This window comes from Eptatretus burgeri, chromosome 10 (genome assembly GCF_056783735.1).
Source record: "Eptatretus burgeri isolate ZD-2024b chromosome 10, Ebu_testis_v1, whole genome shotgun sequence".
Taxonomy (NCBI): Eukaryota; Metazoa; Chordata; class Myxini; order Myxiniformes; family Myxinidae; genus Eptatretus; species Eptatretus burgeri.
In genome coordinates this window covers 14,964,656-14,986,236 of record NC_140970.1, presented here as the reverse complement: position 1 = coordinate 14,986,236, position 21,581 = coordinate 14,964,656, and the positions used below count along the sequence as shown (strand labels likewise).

Here is a 21,581-nt window from a genome sequence, read left to right as displayed (position 1 = left end):
GTTTGACCATGACAGGCATTTGTAATTTTTTTTCAGGGTGCCAGCAATAACTTACCTAATCTTTGCGAAGGACATCGTTGGATCTTTAACATCCATCAACTTGTGCTGGCAGATGGAACACCCAGTATAACGTCCTTCCGATGGACAGCACACACAATGATGAATCACCCTGCCTGCGAAACATCAGGATGACATTTTATAGCTGGGTCGAGATTCAAACCCAGACTAGGCAGCTCAGAGGCGAGTGTGGGTACCTCTTGGCTATCCTGCCCAATCATCTTTAGACCTTGAACATAGTCAAATTAATCCTGCCTTCAGATTTATTGCCAAAATGATAATTATGCTCTAATGAAATGCATGCAGTTCTATAACCCCAATATCATGCATAACACATCAAGAGTCAAAAGACCTAAATGTGAAAATAAAAAAGAACAAGATTTGTAGATCAGCAAAAATCAAGAACCCTCAATAAATTTATTTTAATCGATATTTCCTAGCTCTGAATATAACGTTAGGATGATCCTGCAGCTTGGAGTTACATTTTCCTCACTTGTTCTGACGATAAGTTTTGCTATTTTGCTTGGCCTGCTGTTGAAAATTCATCATCTGCACATCCAAAGGTCTTTTGTCAAGACTCGAAAATTCCATCCTTTGTCCGTACAACATTAAACAGCCATCCCGCCGTTTGTTCGCCTTTCTTTTACTAGTTGGCAAGGGTCGAACTATTTTGAGCTTGCCCTCAATACGCAAATCCCCGTATTATGGCTCCTCATGCAAATCGTAAGATTTCTTATCGCTCATAACAAATAAGGACCAACAAACTATTTTGGGTTTTTTTCGACATAGGACACAAAAGACAAATTTCCAGAATCCAAGCATGAGTATTTGTCTTTTCAGCAGCACCGCTGATCATTTCTGGATGTGATAAAGCTCATTTCTGGCACATTTCCCATCAGTTCCATCATGCTCAATGCATGCATGAGCTGGCTGTACTCAGGATAATCGCTGGAGATTGACCGGCTTTCCAGCACAGCATGAGTGGAAAGAAAGCGAGAGGGAGTTGCTGAGCTGTTAATCCATATTGTGCGTCGCACAGTAACCAAGAGTGACCACCACCGCGGGGAGGCACGGCCGCCCTCAAAGTTTTCATTAAAACCCTTTGCAAGCCTGTTTGCCCTCCCTTCTCAACATAAGAGGCCTTTCCAATGCGAGCACAGTTCTACAGCAGCAGAGTGACTACCATGGGAATTGCTGCTTAGGCTTTTGGTGTCAATTAAACCACGAGGTGCTGGATCCCCGAGCAAAGCACACACGGGAGGACATCGGAAACGAGTCACCTGCAAGTCTTGCCTAAAGGTTAGCTTGACCCGCACTCTCTGTGCAGTTGATAGTTTACTGGAATAACGGAAAGAATGGTTGAATTTTTATGCATGCATGGTCACGGCGTTACGATGGACATGCACCATAATGGATTGTCATGGATGATAAAGACTTTGTTTAATGCAGTGCTTTCAATTTTATCACCTGCAATGTTTTGTCGTGTTATAGAATTGCCACCTAAAGTCTGCGAAGCATCAAATGCATGAACTTTCAAAGTGCACTTGAAAATAATTAAGAATTTTCCTCATTCAGTGGGAGATCTTCAATGGAAGATTTCAATGCGCTTCCTCTTTTGTGGAAAAGAAACTCGAATCATAAGTCGAAGAAGATCATCGAAAATGCTTATTTTTCATCATTTATTTTGAAATCCCCATCATCTATTCCCAGTATCTCATGTACCACGTGCTTCACCTCCAGATGTGCAAACTTGTCATACCATCAAAGTTGAACCCCCCCTCCCCGACAGCACAAAACAATGCGCCTCGGTCGACCATTGATTTTAGAGGAATTGTTTGTCTGTACCATTTCGTCTCACTAGCATTGAGTAAATCTTTTGGATTACGATGGGAATCACAGCATCGTATGGATATGAATGTCCTTAGTCAACAAAACATGGGACACAAACCTGCCAGTCTTTATTTTAAACAACTTTTGCCTCCACATGCCCAACATCATGCAACTCACGTTTTAACCTCACCTCCCTCTCGTCCTCCTTTATGTGATCCACAAATTTTGACGAGAGAGGAGAGAGGAGAGAGGAGAGAGGAGAGAGGAGAGAGGAGATAGGAGAGATGAGAGAGGAGATAGGAGAGATGAGAGATGAGAGAAGAGAGAGGAGAGAGGAGAGAGATGCTTTTTGTGTCTTAATTATGTTTGTCGATTAATTGCATTCTATTGGAATAGACGATCTGAGCCTTTATAACTCATTCATCCACATTATAAATGCATCATTTTAATCAAATACCAATGAATAACAATTTATACTTTCTAAACTTCCAATATAATGCCATATTTATGACAATAAAGGGAATATGATGGTGTTTTTAGAAGGCAGATTGTACCACCTAATACGTGGTGTTCATCAGATGCGCCATTACCAGATGTGATGTATGTTCATTTCCGGCTGCAACGTTTCATCTTGTGGATCATAAAAAAACTATATGCGAATCATTCAGTTACCACCAAATTCGACAGAGATGAAGAAAAATATATAAATTTCAAATGTTATGAATCTTAAAACAACAGCTTGCTCACCTTGGAGTAAATTCATGTTGACTTTGCTGACGCTAAACTTCGAACAAAAATTTTACAAACTTCCTGCCGTCGTACAGAATTGTTTTTTTTATCACGAGGCTGAAGGGTTGAATGTCCTCTACATAATCGATAGTGGTTTCCCCAGATTGTGGAATTATTACAAGCTTTGAGGGGCTCAAAGCCGAGCAATGCTGCTTGCACTGCCTCTGAAGCCAGATCATTGAAAAAGGGCCAAAGAGAGTGTATGTGTCATCTACATTTATTTCACATACCTACTGCATGCCTACATTTCGCCTACATTTCTTTGTCTGCCTACATTTCGATACTAAACATTGTTCACGGCATTTAAAAATAAAATCACTGTGACTATCGGAACGTGCAGCATTACATGCAAGTTTCTGATTGTTGTGAATTATAACTTATTAACCACTATAGCACATTTGCTTCAAAATTTGGCATTCAATTGGTATTTGACAAGTCTCATTGGAAATTGTTTCACCAATATCGTCCGCATTCACTTGTTCAAGGGATTTTTTTACTTTCTGGGTTGGTGGAATCTGGTACCAGGGACATATGAGGCAATGTTTCTCATTTCATTACTTATAGTTCCTTTTCTCGAATTCAATCAAATGTAGATTGGAAGTTGTAACAGTATAATACAATATCTTTTTGACAGGCTAATTGCATGACTTGCAAGTCATAAGCAAGGCCTACAGGCAAGATGGCATTCCTCTCTGTGTCTTGAAGGAACGTGCTTCAGAACTTGCACCCGTGCTTGCTCGTTTGTTTCGTTTTTGTTTAAAAACCCAAACTTTTCTTCTTACCTGTAAACATGCCTTAGTACAGCCGATTTTAAAGAAGGGTGATCGTTCAAACCCTTCTAACTACCGTCCCATTGCTCTGACTTCTACTGCTTCCAAAGTCTTTGAATGTCTTCTCAATTCCCATTTTCTCAAGCATCTTGAATCTCAGAGTCTTCTATCTGACCACTAATACGGCTTTCGCAAGGCAAGATCTGCAGGTCTTATCTTTTCTTACATTACGAATGTCTGGGCCTCCTCTTTGAGAGACTTTGGGGAATCCTTTGTTGTCGGCTTTGATATCTCAAAAGGCTTTGACAGAGTTTGGCATCGGGGTCTGATATCCAAGCTTCCCTCCTTCACTCTGCTCTCTCATATCGAGCTTTCTCTCCGACCGCTCTATCTCTGTAATTGTTGAATGTTCAACATCGACCCCTTTCCCTATCAACAGCGGTGTACCTCAGGGTTCCGTTCTGTCTCCAACAATCTTCCTTCTTTATTATCAATGACCGACTTTCTTCCACAAATAACCAAATGCACTCGTATGCTGACAACTCAACATTACATTCCTCCATGTCTTTCCCATCTACCCCATCGTCCCTCACTCGATCTACATCTCGTTCATCACAGGCACCTCTTTAAATTCGGATTTGGACAAGATCTCCCAGTGGGGAAAATGTAATCAAGTTAAGTCTAATGCTTCAAAAACTCAACTTCTTCCCATCTCTCTCTAAAATTCCTCCCAACTCTTCAATCTCCTTTGAAAGCTCAACAAGTACACCATGTGATACAATAAACCTACGAGGTATTACTCTAACATGAAATTTATCCTGGAATCCACACATTACGCAAATAGCTAAGTCTGCCTTGAATAAATCAGGAGGTCGATTCAGATGTCGAAGATTCTTCTCCTCTGAACAGTTGCTCCAACTATATACAGGATTGATTCGTCCTTGTATGGAGGACTGCTCTCACATCTGGGGAGGTTCCAGCTCCACATACTTACTGGACAGAATTGAATACAAAGTTATTTGACTTGTCAACTATCCCACACAAATGTGACCTAAAAACTCGACCTGCTCAAATTACGCTGCACAGTGGGCTCTCTTTCTCTTTTCTACAGATATTACTTTGGTTTCTGCTCACAAGAACTTGCTGCTTGTGTACCTCCACCATTAGTGAGACCAAGGAAGACTCGACAAGCCACGACATTACATGATTATTGTGTGGCCATTGGCAACTCAAGGTTGGGCCGTTATGTTTGTTTCTTCCCCGTTAACTGCCAAACTCTGGAACTCTTTATCTTCTCAGATCTTCCTAAACACTTATGACCTTCCCCTTTTCAAAAAGCAGATTTTTTTACTTCCTCCAAAACTCTTGGAATATTGTGTCTTTCATTACTTTTCTACCAATGCAGTTCTTTTATTCAGGCTTGGCCTCGATGAGGACTATTTAGTCTGTGATTAAATCCTTCAACATCAACAACAACTAAAAAGAAGACTGGAAGCACCAATGACCCGAAGACTCGGACATTCGTCCTCCTGCAGAAGTGCAGACCGCAACACCCAATGATCCAGTGAATCCATGACTCCTGAAGCCCGAACCAGACGTCCACTGACCTCTGGCTCACAGTCAGCAGAGACATGAATATCACTGCCAAGGTAAGTGAATCTCTTCGTGACCTCAACATCCTCACCACAAATAGACAAAGACAAGATAGCAGCATCCAAGATGACATTGAAAGCCTGGATCTTTGTTTTGACCGAGGAAATCATCCCAGCGGATCCGACTCCTCATTCAGCACCTCAATGTCGACCAAAAGGATCTCCAGAGTCTCTGCAAAGAAGACAGCATCATCTGCGAAATCAAAGTCAGTGATGTTGACATTCCTAAATGATGCACCGCAGCTTGATCTCTCTGACATCCTCCCTAGAATCCAGTCCATATAAGCGCTGAATAGTGTGGAGGCCAGCACACACTCCTGATAAACTTCAGTAACAACTGGAAATAAGTCGGAGAAGATATCACCACATCTCACAGCACTCTCAGTTCCAGAGTATCATTCAATAATCAGATTGATCAGTTTTGGTGGCACCCCACAAGGATGAAGAATCCTCCAGAGGGCATCCCGATTCACTGAATCAAATGCTTTGCAGAGATCAACTTAGGCTGCAAGAAGCCCCAGTCGAAATTCTCATCTGCATTCGTTGAGGACCTGAAGGGCAAGGATAGGGTAAATTGTTGATCTCTTTGGTGTAAATCCTGACTGCTATGGGCACTGGTACTCAAGCAGATGGCGGCGAACCCAATTAAGAATTATCCAAGCAAACAACTTGCCCGCACTGAGAGCAGCAACACCCCTCGGTAGTTTCCTTCCTGGTGATCACCCTTCCCTTTCCAGATAGAAACAACAAGGCCCCTCTTCCAATCAGTTGGGATGATGCCTGTGTTCCAGGCAGAGCACAGAACTGCTTGCAACGACTTGAGTTCAGCATTTCCACCAGCCTTGAGAAGTTCAGCATGGATGCCACAGATCCAGGAGCTTTACCCCATTTCAACCTGTTCACCGCAGACTGTGTTTCCACAAACAAAGGTGGATCACAGTTGATTGGAGTGTCAGCAATAGGGATAGTAACACCCCTGACATTCAACTCAACATCTGGTGGATCAGCCTGGTGCAGCCACTCAAAGTAACCGGCCTAGCGGGTCTACACTTCAGACTCCTCTGTCAAGAGCCCTCCACCCTCCACTCTAACTGCAGTACACTGAGCGAAGTACAAAGTGATACCCTCAGAGATTCAGCTTCATCCGTAAGTTTCCAATTATTTTGAAGTCCATGGTTTCCACGGCATCAATCTAAGTGAGGGTCGCCAGCTGGGGATGAAGGCCTCAGAGGTATATACTGGGATATTGAGCATAAAATTCAGCATTCATGCTGACTTTAAACTCAGTGCACATGCTACTCATTATCTCTTGAATAATTTTATACATATCCACATTATGAGATGGAGTGACAACACCCTCAGCATTCACTAATGTCTGTGAAACTTTTCCTTGTTATGAGGTCAACTCAAAATTTTAGAGTTTCCCACCATTCTCCAGAGTGCAAACTCAATTCCGAAATTACACAATGTTGACACCGTTTTAAATGTAATGGGGTTCAAACCCCATACTGCTCAAAGCCGTTTGCTGAAAGCAGCATTAAACAGAGGGTGGATTGACTATCCTGAAGGAATTATGTGTCATAACCCAATGTTCCAAAATACCTTATTTTTGTGACCTGAATTCAAACTTCTCAATCTATACTAATAAAAGGCAGTGTGTGTGTGTGTGTGTGTGTGTGTGTGTGTGTGTGTGTGTGTGAGTGTGTGTGTGTGTGTGTGTGTGTGTGTGTGTGAGTGTGTGTGTGTGTGTGTGTGTGTGTGTGTGTGTGTGTGTGTGTGTGTGTGTGTGTGTATGTGTGTGCAGTGGCGTAGCAAGGAGGGGAGGCAAATGGTGTGGTCGCCCTGAGTGGCACTTTTGGGGGGAGGGGGGGGAATTTGTTTTGTTGCATTACAGTACTGTACCTGCGGCATCATCTATCACTATCGACACTTCTGAGGACAATTTTCCCGTGTCGTGTGAAAACTCAAGCGCAGGTTTGAAATTTAAACCGGATTACAATACTGTACCTGGAGCAAGCAAATTGGAAATATGAAAATAGATTTTAATTGGTGGAAACCGCTTCCATGTACCTTTTGTCCTTCCTTATATTCATCCGTCATAATGAAGGAGAAGAACCTGTTAACGAACAGTGTTTCATTCGATAATAGTTTATTGTTGTTTCGTTTTTCTTTTGTTGTTGTTTAGTTTTTTGTGTTATTGTTTTATTTGCATCAGGACAGTAAGGTCATTCCTCCTGTTGTAGAAGAAACCGTCAGTCCCCCATGGGCCACTTTTTAAGCGGTGAAGCTGCTTCACTGCCCAACTTCCTTCCAACAGCGATCCCCCCCCCTCTCAGGATGTTTGACAAAATAAAAAATAATAAAAAAGGAGGTGGGTACAAAAAAGGAAGTGGATGGGGGCGATCAATTGGTGTTTTATTATTATTATTATTATTTGGCCTTATCTTAGACATGTCTTGCTCATTCGAGAACTTTGTAAGTGTCACAACTAAATTAACTTTCTTACTGAGTTACTGTCTTTATTATGCGTTAAATAATAATATTATAATGTCACTTGCAACAAAATCCATCGTTATGTCATCGTACTGGTATTTCAACTCTCCCAATGGCATCCCCCCCGCCTTCCCCCCCCCCCGGCTGTCACCCGGAGAGGACCACCCTCCCCACACATCCCTAATGCTTCAGTCACATTTGGCTCGGCACCCGTAGGGTCTAAAAAAAATCTACGGCCACGAGCTATTATAGGACGGCCGCAGTATTTCCACGGTCACACAATGTAGCACTCACATATGTTTTTATTTTTGGGTAGCTGCACGGGGTGTTTAGAAATTGTGGAGACCGAAAATGTGGGGGTGCCGTACGGTCTTTGATTTGATGTCGCACAGTGACCTTAGGGCGTCCCTGCGGCTGCCATAGACTTTTCAAGGCAGACGCAAGTTGCCCGCAAGGTGACCGCAGGGGAGACCGCAAGGGGGGGGGGGGCGCAGGGCAACTGCAGGGGGACCCTAAGGTGAACGTAATTTTTTTTGTTTTTTTGTTTTTGTAATTTTTTGGGGGTTGGCAAAATTCATTTTTCATTGATAAGAGCCTACGGCAGCCGCACGAATAATGCAAGCCCACCGTACGCCCTACGTACGGTCGACGTGGAACATCTACGTCATAGCTACGGATTGTCGAATTGCTACGGCCAACCTAGAAATGAAAAAAGTTATAACTCCGCGCTTTAATTCCACTGAGACCCCAACGGCCTGTAAAAGATAGCCATACGGCATAGGGCCACCCTGAGGCCACTTCAGAAACTCTGCGGCCGCCGCACGTTTCTGTCAATTCAGGGGGGGGGGTATGGCTGCCGTATCCTAGCTGTAGAGCAAATGTGACTCATGCTTTATTGCACCCATGCATCTCATTGCTGTGTTCGCGAGACGAGTTTGCTTCACTGAAGGCAGGAAGATATGAACCACTCAGTCACAACAACTGAATGCTTAGTCGGCCGATGACGATTTTAAAAGGTGGAAAACAAAGGTGTAACTGTTTATGAGCAAATGCGCTGTACTTGATTCGATTTGCAATAACATTATTTAGTTATGATTTGTGTTTAACTCAGTATGTGAGTTACGAGAGGGCGGCAAATTGACAGTCCACCCCCGAGCGGAATTTTACCTCGATACGCCACTGTGTGCGTGTGTCTGTTTGTTGGCATGTTTATTTGTGGAGTTATACTGGAGCTTTCTGATGTGGAATGTGATGCACCGAAATTATCACAATGATCTCCTGAATTGATTAGTCTAATTAACTACAAAGAACCAGGAAAAATTCCCATATCTTAAGCACACATCATGCTGAAGTTGTATGGAGCAGCTTAATAGGTTCTTCCATGGCATGGCATTCTATTTACAAAATCTAAAACAAAAATAATGACAAAATTGTGACAAACAATGTGTTAATTGATACTAATAATATTAACAACAAAAATAATAGTGGTATCATTTGGCAATAATACTAATAATATCGAACATATCATCCTCCTTCCCCCATCCCTGCCCTGGCCCAGGCACATCTGGGGGTTCCACCAGTTATGTAAATGGATGACAAGTAATTAAAATGATCACAGCTAATTGCACAGCATCACAAGTATAAGCTTGGTAATAATCCCTTCCAATTGTCACTGAAAATTTACATGATGTAAGTGCAATCATTTCCTCTGACCACACAAGCAAAAATAGGGACACAGCTGGCTCGTTAACAAAAATAAACAAATTTTATTTAATTACTACACATACTAACTATCACTTTAAAGTTGGTACTAATGGGATGATAACACAAGTAAGGGCAGATTGTCAAAAACCTTCAACTCAATAAAATAGTTCATCCCAAAGTTGTCGAAATCTTCACGTCAACAAACAGTTCATCAAAAAGGTATTTACTGTTTCTCTAGGTCTCTGCACAGATATAAAATGTAAGAAAAATAACAGACATATAAAAACATTTCCAAAAGATATGTTGGAAGTTCCATTGAAATATTCTCTTTCTACACGTGGACCAAGCTGACTGTCAAGAAAGTTTGATTCCACACACTTCAACCATGCGAGCACTGCTCACAATTCTCGTGCCTGGCCGCCGCATGAATAAAGGCCCAAAAGCTGTGGCCGCAGAAATGCCACTTGTGTGGGCCACTGTTGGCTGGGTTGTAATCTGCGCCATGATTGCACACTGCTCCGGGACGGTCGACTTGTTCACTCATTAAATTGGGCCCCATTCCATCTTCGCTATCCTCCACCATTGCTCTGCACAGTTGCCCCACATCAGCCTGCTCCGTACTGCATCTCCAGATGGTTGAGAAGACTGCTTGTAGCCAGTCAACAATGGCGGTCGATGTAACAGTCACCTTGTGCGCAGGTACAAAATTGTGAAGAAGGAATTCTCGTGCAGGAAATTCTCGTGAAGGAAACACCTCACTTTAGTGCCTTGGTATTTGTCCTTAATTGCCTCCACCACTGAACATGGATGGAGGTTATGTTTTCATCCCTGTTTTTACTTGACGAAATCTAGGATTTTGTCAAATCTGTTGGTCCGTTCAGTTTGTTATCTTGCCAAAACGAAGTTTTTGCAAGATATGTTAGTTTGTTTGTTTGTTTGTTTGTTTGTTTGTGTGTACGTCTCGCTCTATAGGTCGCATTTCGAGTCGGAATGTCATGGAACTTCACCAATGGACTTATTGGCTACCAGAATAGAACCCTATAACTTTTGGCATGTCAAGGCCAAAGGTCAAGGTCACAGTGAGGTCAAACATTCGATTCTTGATGGTTTGGTACAGATAACTTGAGAACCGAAGAAGCTACCAATGTCAAATTACACCAGGTGATTCAGGAGGGTGATGGCTAGCACTGATTGTATTTTGGTCAAAATCGGTGAAAGGTCAAGGTCACAGTGAGGTCAAACATCAAAAAAAAATTATAACTCGAGAATGGAAGAAGCTACCAATGTCAAATTACAACACCACGTGATTTAGGACGGTGATGGCTAGCACTGATTATATTTTGGTCAAAATCAGTCAAAGGTCGAGGTCACAGTGAGGTCAAACATAAAAAAAATATAACTTGAGAATGGAAGAAGCTACCAATGTCAAATTACACCACGTGATTCAGGAGGGTGATGGCTGGCGCTGATTATATTTTGGTCAAAATCGGTCAAAGGTCGAGGTCACAGTGAGGTCAAACATAAAAAAAATTATAACTTGAGAACAGACGAAGCTACCAATGTCAAATTACAACACCACATGATTTAGGACGGTGATGGCTAGCACTGATTATATTTTGGTCAAAATCAGTCAAAGGTCGAGGTCACAGTGAGGTCAAACATAAAAAAAAAAAATAACTTGAGAATGGAAGAAGCTACCAATGTCAAATTACACCACGTGATTCAGGAGGGTGATGGCTGGCGCTGATTATATTTTGGTCAAAATCGGTCAAAGGTCGAGGTCACAGTGAGGTCAAACATAAAAAAAATTATAACTTGAGAACAGACGAAGCTACCAATGTCAAATTACACCACGTGATTTATTTGTTTGTTTGTTTAACCCCAAAAATACCTATTATCGCTCAATATTCTCGATGGTACGCGATCTTGTTGAATTTCGTCAAGTCCTGGCCCTATGGGCCATTTTATTTTTCTGTTTGTTTGTCTATGAGCAGGATATCTCAAAGTTTTGGACGGATTTGGACGAAACTTGGTGGGCAGGTTGGGTGTGTGACAAGGACAAATTGATTAGATTTTGGTGAAGATTCAGATCCGGATGCAAGAATTTTAAGAGTGATTCTTCACCTTGAGAGATAGGCCAATAATTATTTATAGCACGGTATCTCAAACAGTTATGTGCAGATTCAGACGAAACTTGGTGGATGAGTTGGATAGATAAAAAGAACAAGCTGATTAGATTTTGGTTGATAGGCTGGATCTGCATCCATACATCGGTGGGCTACAAAACGTAAACTGTTCAGCCTGGCGGAGACATGTGCTCTACCGAGTGCCCTTCTCGTTGTCAACTGCGATTTTTGCATGAGGCTGGATGGCATGATATTGTAACATCCGAGGGTTAGTGTCAGGCAACATGTTCTTCTGACACACGTTTATTTGGACAGTGTGGAGGCAACTGACAGCTACTATATAGGCAAAAAAAAAATCCCGGGTTATGTGTATGAAGCAAAAACATACCTCCTGCTTATAATTCAAAACACCTCACTGCAATGGAAAACATGGGGACAGGAATACTGTACTGTAAATGGTGGGGACTTGTAAAACACATACCCACACCTAGAGGTGGTGCTGCATGATACACATTTACATCGAAAATTTGCGTCCCCTACACACCCCTCCCCACCCCCCATGTAACATGTTAATAAGTATGTATAATGATGGAGATGGGCCATGCATATGCCTGGTGATGGTTAGACAGAGGTCCCTGGATGCGCTGCTCCAGTGCATGCTCCCATACCTGACCTGAGGTCAGGTACACACACACATACCGGTCCATGAATTATAGTCAGGATTTTTATTATAATTATGATATTTCTAAAGAGGGTGTGTGCATGCGTCTGGTTCTCACTACCTTTTTCTTGGAACATTTATGTTGGTTTTAAATCTTCCTGGAGCGATCGAGTAATATGTGTTGCGAAGATCGTATATTGAGGTTGTTGTGATTGATTGTCAGCAACGCAACTTTAATTAGTACAGCATTTACACATTAACTTCAGCAAGTTATAAATATACTGTGTATGGTGAGTTGTTACAAAGATTGTTTTACACAGGTTTATTACAATACCTCCGTGTTCAGGCCTCGAGTGAGTATGTTTCTTCGACACTGCCTGGGTTTTCCCCAGGAGTGATCGAGTAATATGTTTTGTGAAGATCTAGGTTGAGATTGGAGTAATTTGTTGTGAACAACAAATTTAATGAAAAGAGTATTTCATTGACTTTCCCCAGGCAACGCCGGGTACTTCAGAAAGTTATAAATCTCTATGATGAGGAATAAAACATTTTCTATAACAAGCTATATTTCCATGTATGTTAGAATGTTAAAAAGCATTTGTTTTGCTTAAACTATTGTAAATCTCTTGTTCATGTAACTTTTTGAATGCCCCACCAAACAGTATAACTTTTACCATTTTTTTTTTAATGAAATATTATGTTTATGTTGGGATAGTTATGCATGGGAAAACCCAAACAAGCATGAATTGCAGCATTGGTTTGACTTCATAATATAGCATTACACCAGTGCCAGATAAAATTGAGGAATGCTCCATTCTGCATGACAGATTAATTACTGCACAATGCATGGAATGAATAGAGCACAAGGAATGTAACAGGATCTCATACTTAAAGTGAAGTCAGCCTAGTCTCCATTTACTGGACAGATCTATAGTGCAATGTGTGCATCATCAAAGATATCCAACAGAAAATTATGGTGCCCATGCCCCGTACACCTGTAGACGGCAGCAGGATGATGGGAAAATGTCTCGTGTGTTCCAAAGATGGGACAAGTTTCAAATATCATATTACTATTTCGATTCAATATTGTGTCCATTTCGTTTTCCTTATTATTCGCCAGTCGTTAAGGATGTTCTAAAGGGAATTTCTCATGCCTTTTATGAACTGCTCCATTATCTTAAGAACCTTCAGAGAAACCAGGGAAAATCGTAACGTGGGTCCATTGTTACAGTTGCACCCACTCATATCAGACATAGGTTACAGTTTTCCTTTTCGCACAATGTGTGCAACATTTAATAATATGTGTCTCAATGGAAACACCTGGTGACAGCACAACATTTACAAGTTTTATAAACAAAAACCTGTTTATCAAACAAGGTGAGTAAACGTCATACTTCGTGAGTTAATTTTAAATAATCAGGTACACAAGATGGAAATGATATGAACTTGATTTTATAACTGTGAAAATTGATGTCATTAAGCTTATTGGTTCACGAAAAAATATTTTCACGAAAAAAATAAGTGACCACTATATTCGTTATTGTTGTGTGTCTGTCTGTCTGTCTCTCTGTCTGTCTGTCTGTATGTCTGTCTGTCTGTTTGTCCCGAGCATAGCTCCGTGGGTTTTGATCCGATCCTGATAAAATTTTGGTGGGAGGTTTATATCATGATCTCGTTGTGTTTTCCTGAGAATGGGCGTGGTGCGCCCATTATGGGCGGAGCCATGCCCAAAAAACATGTTTTTAGGGGGTAGCCGATTTCAATTTGCATCTTCTCCTAGGGGGTTTGTCGAATCTGGCAGGGGTTTCGGTATTTGGTTAGCCCAATGGCACATGCATAGCCCCACGGAGCTCGATTTTTCATTTTCGTCCCAAGGTCAAGGTCACAAGGTCACAAACGTAGAAAATTGTGAATTTTGACGTAAAAATCCATCTTCTCTGAGAGGTTTGTCGAATCTGGCAGGGCTTTCGGTATTTGGTTAGCCCAATGGCACTTGCATAGCCCCATAGAGCTCGATTTTTCATTTTCATCCCAAGATCAAGGTCACAAGGTCACAAACTTAGAAAATTTCGAATTTTGACATAAAAATCATATGACTGCCCAAACTTTGAGAGCTAGGATGACAATATTTTTTATGCATAATCTTGAGGTCATTCCCCACCTAAAGTCTTGAAACCATTTTGCTCTATCTCGAACACCTTGCCTGTGGCGCCCCCTTCAAGTTTGTTTTTATGCTGATTTCATCAAAGAATGGATAATCCGAGGAGTGTGAAATGCCCTATAGCCAATATGACGTTATATTGTTCCTGGAATGTTCCAGAGGAAGTTTTGCAGCAAAGGTCATAATCCTTGACAGGTCAGGTCAGGTATGGGAGCATGTGCCAGAACAGCACGTCGCTGCGTCCACTTTCCGCCGGTACTCCAGGGGTCTCCGTCTGGCCATCCCCCAGGCAGATGCCAGGCCAATCCCCATCTCCTTGAGATGATGGTCAACCTGTTGCAACCATGAGGCACGTGGTCGACCCACTGGCCTCCTCCACTCATGAGACTCCCTCGCTGAGAGAATCTGGTGAGCAGGATCAGAGTCAGGAAAACGAGCCACATGTCCATACAGCCGCAACTGACGCTCACGGACAATGCAGGTAACAAATCTCATCCGAGTCTCTCTCAGCAACGGCTCGTTGGACACAAAATCCGACCAGCGATAGCCAAGGATTCTCCGAAGAGACCTGGTACCAAAGGAATTAAGTCTCCGTCTCAGATCCTTGGTCAGAGTCCAAGTCTCGCACCCATAGAGCAAGACTGGAAGTACCAAGGACCTGAAGACTCGGACTTTCGTCCTCCCGCACAGGTACCGGCAGCGCCACACCCCATGATCCAGTGAATCCATGACTCCCCAGGCCCGACCCAGACGGCTATTGACCTCTGACTCGCAGCCAGCAGAGACATGAATATCACTGCCAAGGTAAGTGAAACTCTCCACGACCTCAACATCCTCACCACAAACAGACACAGACAGGACAGCAGCATCCAAGATGTCACCGAAAGCCTGGATCTTAGTTTTGACCCAAGAAACCCGTAATCCCAACGGCTCCGACTCCTCATTCAGCACCTCGAGGGCCCCCAAGAGGATGTCTAAAGTCTCCGCAGAGATGACTGCATCATCTGCAAAGTCAAGGTCCGAGATCTTGACATTCCCAAATGACGCACCGCAACTTGATCTCTCCGACATCCTCCCTAGAATCCAGTCCATACAAGTGCTGAAAAGTGTGGGGGCAAGTACACATCCCTGACGAACTCCAGTAACAACTGGAAATAAGTCAGAGATGGTACCACCACACTTCACAGCACTCTCAGTACCAGAGTAGACTTCAGACATCAGATCGATCAGTTTTGGTGGCACCCCACGAAGACCAAGAATCCTCCAGAGAACATCCCGATTCACTGAATCGAACGCTTTACAGAGATCAACATAGGCTGCAAGCAGCCCCTGCCGAAACTCTCGTCTGCGTTCGGTGAGGACACGAAGTGCAAGGATACGGTCAATCATTGACCTCTTTGGTGTAAAGCCTGACTGCTCTGGACGCTGGTGCTCAAGCAGATGGTGGCGAACCCTATCGAGAATTATCCGAGCAAAGACCTTGCCCGGCACTGAGAGCAGCGTCACCCCTCGGTAGTTGTTGCAGTCTTGGCGATCACCCTTTCCTTTCCAGAGAGGGACAACAAGGCCCCTCTTCCAGTCAGTTGGGATGATGCCTGTGTTCCAGGCAGAGCACAAAACTGCATGCAACGACACGAGTGCAGCATTTCCACCAGCCTTGAGAAGTTCGGCATGGATGCCACAGATCCCTGGAGCTTTGCCCCGTTTCAACTGGTTCACCGCAGCCCATGTTTCCACAAGCGTAGGTGGACCACAGTTGATTCGAGGGTCAGCAACAGGGATTGTAACACCCTTGACATCCAACTCGACAGTTGGGGGATCAGCCTGGTACAACCGCTCAAAGTAACCGGCCCAGCGGGCCTTCACTTCAGACTCCTCTGTCAAGAGCCTACCACTCTCTGCTCGAACTGTAGTGCTCTGAGGGATGGGCTTGGATGAACGTAATGCGCGAATTCCCCTGTAAGCGGGACGAGAATCACCTGTCCACAGGTGATGCTCTACCCCCTCACAGATTCCTCGCACATAGGCCTCCTTGTCCACCCTCAGTGCACGTACAGTTTTACGCCTCAGCTCCCTGAACAGCTCAGCTCTGCCATTCAGCCTGGCCCTGCGACTCTGGTCAATGGTATCCAGTGTCCCTTGAGAGACAAAATTCTTCTTTGCCCTGCGGTGAACTCCAAGGCATCCACCGGCAACATCAAGGACGGTGGTCTTGAAGGCGCTCCACAACTCTTCAGGACCCCCCAAAGCACCCAGACCCCCCAAGTGTCCACTCAGCCTGTTCGCAAACTCCTCAGCTACTCTCTCATCCCTGAGCTTGGCAACATCCAGTCTCAGCTGGGATGGTACCATTCTCCAGGATTTAAGGTGCAGCTTTAGAGTTGCTATAACAAGCCTGTGGTCAGTATTGAGGAACTGAGCACTCCGGTAGACCCTGCAGTTCTGGATCATCCTCCAACGACCGTCAATGAGGACATGGTCAATCTCCTTTGCCACACCGCCAGCGTTGGAATACCAAGTCCAGTGATGAGCTTGTGGGCGCTGAAACCATGAACCAGCCACCCTAAGTCCATGACTTCTTGCAAAGTCAAGGAACTTAGTGCTATTCTGGTTCATAGTTCCTGACCCATGGGGACCAACACACACCTCATAACCGTCCCTATCAGTTCCAGTCGATGCATTGAAATCCCCCCAAGACTAGAAGTGTATCTCGTCTGGGGCACTGATCAACCACAGACTCGAGTGTGGCGTAGAATGCATCCTTCACGGTGAGATCACTCGCCTCAGTCGGAGCATAAACAGAGACCAGGGAAATGACACCTAAGGAGTGACGAATCCTTAATCTCATAATACGCTCGTTGACCGGTGTTACCTCAATTATCATTGGGGTCAGATTATTGGACACAGCTACAGCAACTCCTTGGGTATGGTAACCATCAGAGCGACCAGACCAATAGTAGGTGTAACCACCCACCATTATCTCGCCGCAATCCGGTCTCCGAACCTCAGAGAGAGCTGCAATCCCGATGTCCAAACGCTTGAGCTCAGATGATAACAGAGACAGGTGATCATCCTCTCTTAGGGATAGGACATTTCAGGCACCCACCCGAAGGGACCGCCTCAGGTTAACCCAAGGAGACCGCCGTCTGGTGGACGACACCTCAGCACCACTCCGACACACTCTCCCGCAATCTGACCCAGGGATGTTACCCCGTGGTTTCCCTCCTATCAAAGATTGGGGGTCCCGAAGGCTTTGCCCCAATCCTGTCATCCGGTGAGCTGCCCTGCAAAGGGAGGCTGCACAGGAGGTACTCCCACGGAGTGTGTTTTCAGATTTTTTTCGCGTTTTTGCGTTTTGCGGAATGAAGGGTTTTACGGTGGCCGGAGTGCAAATCCTGCCACCAACCTCCTAATAAGAAGTGACCCAACTGCAGGAGGACGTCCGCAGACACAGTTGGGCACTAGATATGGATGGCCGTTGGCTCACAAGGAGCTCCTCCGCCCTTTGACAGGTTTTGTTTTTAATCCTGCTGGGTGTCCATATCCAAACACCCTCCTCACCAGAAACCTGGTGGGGGAGACGGTTTAGTCGCCGACAACCCGACCATGGAACAGGTTAGTACAGGTTTACATGATACCTGTAGCAGGTCACAGATCGAACCTGACCTGACTTTAATCTTGACCACAGTCAATCCTTGACCTTTGAACTTTAAAGTTCACAAAGGTCAAATTTTCAAAGTTGTGGGAATCGAACCGGGTTTTCGACCTTCTTCGACGGACTAACTCCAATAAGCTATAGCACGTTATCTGCTTCCTTATTTTAATGTCCACAACATTGTTTTGTGACCTTTAAAGGTCATGCAAAGGTCAAATTTTTAAAGTTGTTGAACGAAACCGGGTTTTCGACATTTTGCAGCTAATAACCTGTCACTCGTACCACATCATGTTGATCATTTTATAACTTGTTCAAACATTATCACATTGTCTCATCCTTGACTTCTGAAACAATCTACATCGTCAAATACCGCTCGTGAACCATCGTCGTCTTCAGACTTGTATTTCAATCATGATCGTGTCCATATCTGTCGTATAGTGCACAACTGCAGGTAGTACGTCTTGAAATCACAACAGATTGTTTTGGGGTCTATAGTAACACCTGGGGCAACAATCAGAACAGCAGTTTACAACATTATCTCAGTGTGTTTCGTGCACTACAACCATTCCTTTGAACAGGAAAATTTTCAATGAGAGGCCATCTGACTTCACTCCATCAGAAATGACAGACCTTGTCTTGAATGTCCTGATCGTAGTTCAGAGGTATCAAGGACAAGCAAACCAAACTGAAGTCCACATCTATATACTTCAGATGTTTCTCCAGGTCCATCAACCCAAGGTCAATAATTATGTGGACAGCATTATTTGCTGAAGAACAGCACTACTCACTTGAACCCAAGTCAGGACATTACATAGGAATGAAATAAAGCTCTAAAATTAGAAATGAACAGTAGGGACTTGTGGAACATCTGCCCAGTATAAAATGTGACTTCAAGTCCTCAACTCACAACCCTCAAGTCCTCAACCCCATTCACCAAAGCCTCAATATCCCCCTCTCAACTCTGTCCCATCTTTAATCCACCCCTCCAACCCAAACTCTGTCCTCCCGTCCTCACCCCTCCTCCCCCGCTCATAAAAGCAAATGGGTATTTCCACATCGAAACAGTGGCATATTTAACACTTTCCCCTTGCCTATCTTGCCATCACCAACTTCACAGAAATAACGACTGAAACAACTTCGACATGTCATGGCCCATCACATTCGCCTGTCCAATTCACAATCCTGGGAGATATGCAGAAATTCAATGCAATTTCAACTGTCAAGTGACCATGAGACCAGAAACCAATGTCTTCCTCCTGATGCATATAAATATAGTGTTGCGACCACGGGTACCGAGACATCAGCTTGTCACTCAGGGCGATTAATCCCCGGTTGTCCTCGGTAGAGCCGGACTTGGGGCCACCGCTCACAATTAACGGTGTGACACAGTGGGTTGTTTTAAAACCACGAACGCCACCCAGCTAATCACGAGTTCCAGTGTCCACCGTCTAATTATTCTGTTTAACTAGAGGTCATGTGGTTACCTGAGCGGGAAGCACGCCCTCGTCAAAGCACCAATGTTATCTCGTTTAGATAATAATTAGGGCGGCCGAGCGTTTTAACCGCTGGTGCGTGCCGACGATTTTTGGTCAAATCTGTGGTAATTACCTCCCAGTCTATCTCGGTTCGGACAATGCTGACGGTCCGGGCAATTCGGACAAACGGTTCAAACTGCAACAACAACCAAGGGGTGACACTGCTCTCTGTGCAGGGCAAGGTCTTTGCTCATAAATTATTGGTAGGGTTCGCCACCTTCTGCTTGAGCACCAGTGTCCAGAGCAGTCAGGCTTTACACCAAAGAGGTCAACAATTGACCGTATCCTTGTTCTTCGGGTCCTCACCGAATACAGACAAGAGTTTCGGCAGGGCTGCAGAGGTCAACATACGTTTGGGTCGGGCCTGTGTAGTCATGGATTCAATGGATCATGGGGTGTTTCGCTGATGGTACCTGTGTAGGAGGATGGAAGTCCAAGTCTTCAGGTCCTTGGTGCTTCCACTCTTGCTCTGTGGATGTGAGACTTGGATTCTGACCAAGGATCTGAGATGGAGACTTCATTCCTTTGGTACCATGTCTCTTTGGAGAATCCTTGGCTATCGCTGGTCAGACTTTGTGTCCAACGAGCGTTTGCTGAGAGAGACTCAAATGAGATTTGTTACCTGCATAGTCCGTGAGCATCAGCTGCCGCTGTAAGGACATGTGGCTCATTTTCCTGATGCTGATCCTGCTCACCAGATTATCTGAGCGAGGGAGCCTCGTGAGTGGAAGAGGCCAATGGTCCGACCACGTGCCTCATGGTTGCAGCAGGTTGACCATCATCTCAAGGAGATGGGGATGGGCCAGGCATGTGCCTGGGAGATGGGCAAATGGAGGCCCCTGGAGTACCGGCAGAAAGTGGATGCAGCGACGTGCTGCTCTGGTGCATGCTCCCATACTTGACCTGACCTGACTTTGAATGGGACAAAATCTGCAGTTCTTAAATGTACTATATCATGTCGGATTGTATGAATAATTACAATTTTGTCAGTTGTCTGTCATAATAGTTAATGACTTACTTAACTAAATAAATATATAATATTCCATTCAATTTCTAACCTAACTTCAATTTCTAATTCAAGTCTGAACTCTCAAACCTCTCTCCCTCCTCAAAATCCTAGTGGCGTTTAATCAAATTTGTTTCTGGTGTATGTTCCCCCTCCATCCCCTCCCTTACCTCAAATGGCCGCACTGCTGATTCCACACGTGATAAAGCTGAATGTCTAAACTCGGTGTTTGCAGCTAAATCTTGTGTCCTAAACCCATCACTATCTCTACCCACTTTACCCAGTCGCACCCAACTGTCCCTGGACTCTGTATCCTTTTCTCCTGACAAGGTAGAGAGCTTGCTTTCAAACCTCGAGTCAGATTCTGCAACCGGTCCAGACGGCATCAGCCACGTGTCCTCAAAGCCTGCTCTTCTGCTCTTGCTCACCCACTCTCTGTTCTATTAACCCTCTCATTTGCCCAAGGTCATCTGCCATCTGCTTGGAAATCTGCTAACATCACTGCCCTGCATAAAAAATGTGCAAAAACAGATCCCTGTAACTACAGACCAATCAGCCTTCTCCCAATCATCAGCAAGGTGATAGAATCCATCATCGCCTCAGATATGAAATCCTTCCTCTTCTCCAATGGCTTGATTTCCAATCATCAATTTGGTTTCACACCAGGTCACTCTACCCTGGATATGCTGCTTCTGCTCTCCCATCAATGGATGGAGGTCCTCAATGCCAGACACGAAATCCGAGCCGTATCCCTGGACATATCACGTGCTTTTGACACAGTCTGGCACCCTGCTCTACTCACCAAACTCTCTTCCCATGGTATTCAAGGCCATCTCCACTCATGGCTCGCAGACTTCCTCTCCTGTCGCAGTCAACGTGTGGCCCTAAATGGAGTTCTTTCATCCCCTCTTCCTGTGCAGGCTGGAGTTCCTCAAGGTAGCGTTCTGGGCCCTGTTCTTTTTCTGGTTTTCATCAATGATCTCTCGGACTCTCTGGAAAATCCTCTATTTCTCTTTGCCGACGAATCCACCCTCTGCCGTACCATCTGTCATCCCTCAGACCGGCAAGCAGCAGCTTCTTCGCTCACTGCAGATCTGGATAAAATCACAAACTGGTCCAACACGTGGAACATGTTTTTCAAT

The 21,581-nt window shown here is 44.3% G+C and overlaps 1 protein-coding gene and 1 long non-coding RNA gene across 4 annotated transcripts in view; one reads left to right on the top strand and one right to left on the bottom strand.

Annotated features, from left to right (window-relative positions):
• LOC147017969 (uncharacterized) overlaps positions 1 to 21,581 on the bottom strand; it is a 69,093-nt gene that overhangs the window by 763 nt on the left and 46,749 nt on the right. The window contains exon 2 of the long non-coding RNA XR_015062212.1: positions 56 to 173. This is a non-coding gene — a long non-coding RNA (uncharacterized LOC147017969). The remainder of the gene's footprint in view (positions 1 to 55; positions 174 to 21,581) is intronic.
• The window catches only part of C10H10orf105 (chromosome 10 C10orf105 homolog), a 31,827-nt gene continuing 11,346 nt past the window's right edge, over positions 1,101 to 21,581 (top strand). The window contains exon 1 of one of the 3 annotated variants that reach the window (XM_085897104.1): positions 1,101 to 1,356. The gene's annotated coding sequence lies outside the window, so the exon portion shown is untranslated. The remainder of the gene's footprint in view (positions 1,357 to 21,581) is intronic. The other 2 variants (XM_085897105.1, XM_085897106.1) reach the window with 2 other exon arrangements.